General features: G+C 39.8%; 1 pseudogene; it reads right to left on the reverse strand.

Moving 5' to 3' along the window:
* Positions 1 to 818: 818 nt before the first annotated feature.
* Positions 819 to 1712, reverse strand: LOC106736444 (60S ribosomal protein L5 pseudogene; annotated as a pseudogene).
* Between the last annotated feature and the right edge of the window lie 5594 nt (positions 1713 to 7306).

Genomic DNA, 7306 nt, shown 5'->3' on the forward strand with positions numbered 1-7306 from the left:
TTAATAAGACAACACATGTTTGCTTTCAGTTATACTCTGTTCCCTTTTTATCATTTTCTGTGGTCAAATTAGCTTTTGGGGGACCAGCAGATGCCATAATGGTTACATCGCTGGACTCCTAGGTAGTCAATGGCAGTTCAAGTCTAGACCTGGTGGCTTAAAACTCACGCCCGGTGTGTGTGCATATATGCCCAAAATCTCGAGAAGAGAATGGAGAAGGTATTGCAATGTGGCCATCACAGAAAGTGTTTTCTCTCTTTCTGTTTCTCTGTCTCTCTCTATCTCTCTGGCAAGTGCACGCACCCTATAGCAAAAATCTCTAAAAATAAAATGAGCTTTTGGTAGATATCAGTGATTCCAGTATCTTTGCTTACTTCTGTTGATTAGATTTATTTTCTCTTTCTAGGCTTTATCTTTAGGAGTTCTTTTAGAAAGGATCTGTAAATGGTAACATTTTTTGAGACTTGCATACCTGAAAAACATTTTCATTTTGCTGTCACACTAAATTGCCTGGATATAGAATACTAGATTTGACATAATTTTCTCTCAGAATCTTGAAGTCATTGTCCCAACATTTTCTAGCTTTTATTGTTAGCAAAGACAAGTCTGGGCAGGGTGCTATATTGCTGAACTGCGGGAAATACCATTGATGTCACTGTCTTATGTGATTGGCTCCTCTGGAGCACAGCATGAATTGAACTTTATGGGGGTTATAAAATTGTGGGAGCCCTGAGTCTGGTGCTAATTTTTTGGCTGTTGTTGCTTTGTTGTAGTTTATTATCTTTTATCTTGAATAAAGTCATAGAAAATTGTTTGGTTTAGCTTTCAGCAGCTTGCTCCTGAGCTCTGAGGAAACTTGCCTTCTTCTGGGATACCCAATCTTTCTTCTGGGCAAGGGACATCTTGGGATGATTCCACCTCTTCTTTTTAACTTCTTTCTTGGGTTTCTTTTCATAAACTGGGTTCTCTCATATAGCAGTGTGAGCTTTCTTGTACATCTCATCCATCATGTCTGGAGTTACATTGCTCTTTATGTACTGAGAGAACTGTTTCTTATAAGTGTCTTCATCTTCTTCCATTAGGTAACGCAGGTAGTCTGCAACGTTCTGCCCCATGGTGTGCTTCCGATGGACTTCTGCATTAAATTCCTTACTTTTAGAATCATAACCAGGGAATTGTTTGGTACTGTAAGGGATAGATAAGCCTCCATACACTGCTCCCTTCAGAGCCCCAAAAACTTTATTGCCAGTGGTAGTTCTGGCAAGGCCTGCATCCAAATAGCAGGTGACAGCACCAGGGTGACCATCGATGCTTTCTACATTGTACTCATCTCCAGTCACTTCCACTTGGCCTTTATAGATCTTGTCCTTGACAAACCTAGTGAGAAGACTGTGGGCCAGCAGCAGGCCAGTACAATACGCTGCAGCATCATTTGTCAGGCCAACCTTCACACCGTGTTTTGGTAGTTGGTGTGCATAAACCACACAGACTATCATATCCCCTTCTATATGGGCATGAGCGATCTGACAAATGACATCTCTGTTAGTTACACTAACTATCGTCCTGTACTTGGGTGTGTTGTATTTATTTTTATCCTGGCTCACCAAGCATTTCTGAGCATAGTAATCAGTTTTACCCTCTCATCGTCTTCTAAATTTGACTTGTTATCTCTTAAAGTAGGTCTTATTCTTGACAGCTTTAACAAATCCCATTCTGGGAAACAGAGACCAGTGGCTATGTCTGACCTGCAGGCCCACAAGCACTACAGGGGAAAAAAGCGAGTCTGGTACTAATTTGACTTTCATTCTTTTGGAGTTACACGTTTGTTTTCTTTCTGAAAATGTTTAATGTTTACTTTTTATTCTTAAGGCTCTGATATTTTCGTAGGATGTGTCTACACAAGGGTTGTTACTTTCAAAAATTTCAAGGCAAGTTGAGTACTATGAAAAAACTATGCATGGGGGACCAGCAGGTGGCGTGGTGGTTAAGGCGCTGGACACTCCCACATGGCTGACTACGGTTCAAGTCCTGAACCTGGTGGCTTGCTTTCTCACTTTCTCTCTCTCTCTCTGTATCTCTCTATGGTCAAATTCAAATAAATTAATGAATAAATAAAATTAAGTATTAAAAAAAAGAATTAAAAAAATACTATGCATAGATTTAAAAGGCATGGGACCAGGATGAGAAGGCTTCTAACTCTGATAAATTACCTTTTCTTTTGTACTATTTTCTATCATTGTTACTTTCCTCTTTGTCCTTTTTCTCCATCTCTTTCTTTTAAATATGATTCCCTCACCCTTTGTTTTCTCTTTTCTTTAATTCTGTGAAAATATCTGAATGTATTTCCCAGACTCAACTTTTCTGTTGTACTTTCTGTCTCTTTATGTTCTCAACTCCATTCTCAGTGAATCATATAGCTTATTTGGTTCCTCACTTAGTCAACTTTGTTTCCATCCCCTTCAACTAGCCTGCCTATCTATTGAATGTTTTACTTCAGGGATCCTATTTTCATTTTTTGATGATCTCTACTTAGTCTTTGCTTAGTCCCTTAGTCTTTTTTTTCTCTATTAGCTGTATTGTTTTGTATGAGTTTGCTTTAAGTTTGGTACCTCTGTTTTATAGTTTTTCATTATGTCTTTGATAATTGTGCTTTTTCTTTAAGTTAATATTTGGAAATTCCTATTTTTTCTCTTGGTGATGATAGGTTCTGCTTATACCAGCTGCTTCTGGTGATTTTAGGGGAGGAGGTGGTGCTTGAAGCCAACAAGAACATATAGGCATGATTTGGCATGACAGCACTTGGGTCCTCATTCTTCTCAGAGATCATAAGCTATCCAGGACATTGGCCTCTTCCTTCAACTCTAGCACTCACTCTGTATGCCTCCTATATGGACATTTCTACCTTAGAAATCATACTTATGGTTTATATTGGCCTTGAGAAGAGTCATATGCTCTCTTGCCTCTTCATTAGTCCTGCTGTTCTTGGTTTATAGATAACTCAGAGACTGTTCTGCATCTCTCTTTAACCCTAGTGCTCATACCATTCCCATAACTGGTTTTTAGGAAAAGAGAACAAGAAATGGAAAGATCTGTAGCCTTAGACTGAATGGTAAGGAAAGACCAGATCATGAAGAATTTTATGACATGGCAATAAGAGTGAATGCTTTGGATAACCAAGGAATTATTTTAACGAGGGGCATTACACAATCAGAACTGTGTGGTAGAAGGAGTACTTGGTCATTTGTATGACAAATGTATTGGTCAAGGACAAACCGGGAAATGGGTATAGTAATCTAGACAAGACAGATGATGTAATTAGATAAGATGAAACACCCAGATCCTTCTACTGGCTAGAATAATTTATCCTCCCTCTCCCTTCCCCCCAACTCCTGGGAGAGCTGGTGATAGATAGTTATCAGTTCTCAGTCCTCTACAGAATTTGCCTTGGTTGAATATATTTGTCTTTATCAAGATTATTCTCTCCACCTGACTGTCCACATCTATTGTAATAACTGGTTGATGTAAGCAAATAAAGGCCCTTCCTACTTGCTCCCATGGTAGGCAGAATGCTACGATGCCCCACAAGATTCCTGGCCTGTGATATATATATAAACCTCCTCTCAGTTATTCAATCAAATACTAATATAAGTATTTCTGTGAAGGAAAATTTTGCAAATTAAGGATTTAAATCGGTCAATGTCAAGATAGATTGTCTGGGTGGACCTGATCTAGTCAAATACTTCAGAAAAAAATTCTCTTCAGCTAATTGGAAAGGAGGAAGTCAGAAATTTGAAGCAAAAGAATTAGACACAGTATTGCTAACTTGAAAGATGCGGAGTGGGAGATGGGGGAGTTCATCAGTAGAAGAATGCAGTAGGCATTTACTTACTGAGCTCCTCTCCTGATTGACAACCAGTGGACAATGGGGATCTAAGTCCTACAACTTTAAGGAACTAAGTTTTGATAATTGTAAGAATAGTCTTGGAAAGAGATTTTCTACAGAACCTCCAGATGAGAACCTAACCTGGCTGATGTCCAGATTTCAGACTTGTTATGTCCTGAGTAAAGAACCCAGCCAAGCAGTGCTTGTCTTCTGTAGACTGTGTATTAAAAAAAAGAGGTGGGGGGGCATTTGTCATGGTGCTGGATTCCTACATGGTCAACCTTGGTTCAAGTCCTGGATCTGATGATTTGCTTTCTCACTTCCCTTTCTCTCTCTCTCAAGTTAAATAAAAATAATAATAATAAAAATAAATTAAATTAAGTAATTCTTAAAAGAAAGGAGGGGTAGTATTTTTAAACCAGTAAGTTGTTAGAATTTTTTTTTGTGGAAAATTCAAAATATACCAGCAGAGGTGGGGGAGTATACATACATTCTAGGAGTGCTAGATTAAAAGGGGCAAAATATAAAGTTGTTTATTCGTTTGAGAAATCTTTCTAATATATAGGATTTAATACTTAGAAAAGACCTTAGGGAGAGGTAAAAACCAGCAGATGGCTTCATGATTATGTTTCTGGACTCCCAGTAGTTGACTCCCTGACCAGCAGCTACAGACTCATGCCAAGCACTTGTATGTGTGTGCGTGCCCAAAATCCCAAGTGGAGAATGGAGGAGAAGAAATTGTGGCGTGGCCATCACCTTGGGGGGTGATTTCTCGCTTTCTGTCTCTCTGTTTCTATGTCTCCAGAGAATGCATGTGTGCATGCTCCCTATAGCAAAAAACAAAAACAAAAACAAAAAAACAACAAGACAAGACCCTGAGGTAAGGAAACATGTCCCGAAAGCATGGAAAAAGCTATGGGCCATAATAAATGAGTTCTTTTTTTTTTTCCTTAAAACAATTATTTATTCAACTGTTATTTATTTATTTTTTATTTGACTAGAGACAGACACAGAGAGAGAGAGAAAGTGAGAAAGCAAGCTACTAGGTCCAGGACTCAAACTGTGGTAGGCCGTGTGAGAGTGTCTAGCACCTCAACCACCACTCCACCCACTGGTCCTCCATAATAAATGAGGTTTTAAATGCAAGAATTGCTGTAGCAGTCAGTGGAAGAAGGGATTGAAGAGGTTCAGAGGTTTGGACATGCTCTGATATTATTCCCTTTCCCAGCCAATATAGTATATCAAAAACAATATTATACCCCAAAGAAATAACAGAGACTGTGACCCTCTAAGAGTCTGCCCAAAAGCTGCAAGGGTGATGTTCCCCCTTCAAATCTCTGCTTAAGTCTCTCTGAACCCTGAAGAAACTACATAGATTCTGAAAGCTGACAGTTGTTTACCACAAACTCAATCAAAAAGCATCTCCAATTTAATTTCCTTTATCAATGTGGGATCTTTGCTTGAATATATTAACATAGCCAACGATAGATGATATGTAACCAATAAGTTGGCAAATGTGTTTTTCCTTATCCCTATCAAAAATGGAATCAGAAAACTTTTCCTTCACTTGTAACAGACAAGTGTATAAATTTATGAGCTTGCCCAAGACGGTGTCAACTCTTCTGCCGTATCTTGTAATACAGTCAGAACAGACCTAGACTAGCTGGATGTTTCATAAAATACCACACTATTTCACTCTGCACATAGCATCAAGAGGCTTTTGTATGAAAACTGTAAAATTGTTAGGTATCCAGACCTCTGAGGCTTGCAAAGGACAAATTACTGCATTTGGAACTTTCTACCTTAAAGGAGGTAACAGAAGACCACATAGCTGAGAATACTGCTCCAATCCATTCACCGAGTGACAGGGAAGGCTACCAGGTCAGGGAAGGAAATAACTTTGCAGTAGGTCTCGACTGTAGTAATAGCAGCCCTACTTCTTTGGCCATCTAAGTTTACAAAAGGCTACACCTTGGGTTATCTTTTGTATTCAAGCTATCTGGATGGGAAGAGATATTCTTTGGTATTTATGTCAAGCACTAATGAGAGAATTACAGTGTAGACTCCTCAGATGCTGGAATAATATCTTCTGTGGAGAATTATAAACCTTTCAAAAATACTATTTGGTGGGCCAGCAGGGCTTATTAATGGAGGTTAAGGTGTCTGAATCCCACATAGCCGACTGTGTGGTTCGAGTCCTAAACTGACTGACTTGAAAATTACGCTGGGTGTATGTGTGTGTGTGCCCAAAATCCTGAGGGGAGAATGGAGGATAATGGATTGTGGTGTGGCTATCTCCCCTGAGGGGTGATTTCTCACCTTTTCTTTCTCTTTCTCTCTTTCTGGCAAATGCACATACCCTATGGCAAACAAAAAACAAACAAATGAACAAAAACACTATTTGCCTTATTACTGGAATTTTGCAGAGACTAAATGCATAACCATGTGACAGCAAGTGACATTGTGACTCATTTTGAACTGACAGACCTAATACATGATAAGGCCAAGCTTATTAGATGGTGACAGGAAAGGCTACCAGGTCAGGGAAGGAAGTGGTCAGATGGAAATGGTTCCTCTGAGATGGAACATGAGCAAACCTGGTACAAGCTGCATGTGTCTAGACCTAAATATCATCCACCACAGTCCCACTGTACCTCTACCTTGGTTCTCACCCATGGCTACGTTTGGGTTTTACCTTAAGCCACACTGATAGAGGAAGACATAAAATCCAACCCTAGTTCACTGATGGGTTGTGTTAGTATATAAGTGGATTCTGACATGGATAGCAGCTTCACCAGAGCCCCACTTAGGAATGGCATCAAAAGACAACGCTAAGGGTAAATTCTCTGAATGAGTGGAGCTTCAGATGGTACACCTGGTCTTCTAGAGTGTGTGAAAGATGATAGTCCCTGAACGCAGAACATATACAGTTCCACAAGCTAAGGGCTACAAAGGTGACTTGGCCAGCTAGACAGGGATCTCGAAAGGGGTCTAGGATAGAGGCAAATGGAAGTGGGCATAGAAAGTAAAAATATTTGTACTAGATGTAATGCATTTAGAAGGCATTCACCATGGGGCCAGCAGATGGCATAATGCTTAGGTTGCTGTATTCCCACATAGTCAATCACCGTTTGAGTCCCAGACCCAGCAGCTTAAAACTCACAAGGCGCATGCGTGTTTGTGCTGCAAATCTCAAGAGGAGAATGGAGGAGATGGTACTGCAGTGTGGCCATCCCCCCAGGGGGAAGCTATTTCTCACTTTGTGTGTCTCAGTCCCTCTCTGTTTCTCTGGCAAGCGCATGCACCCTCTAACAAAAATCTCTCTCTTAAAAAAAGAAGAAAGCATTCACCATGGAAAAGCCATTGATCAGGTAAAGCTAAAACTCACCCATTAAAATCAGCTGGTCTCTTCTATTACAATGG

Source organism: Tupaia chinensis, unplaced genomic scaffold, assembly GCF_000334495.1.
Source record: "Tupaia chinensis unplaced genomic scaffold, TupChi_1.0 Scaffold140285_1, whole genome shotgun sequence".
Classification (NCBI taxonomy): Eukaryota; Metazoa; Chordata; class Mammalia; order Scandentia; family Tupaiidae; genus Tupaia; species Tupaia belangeri.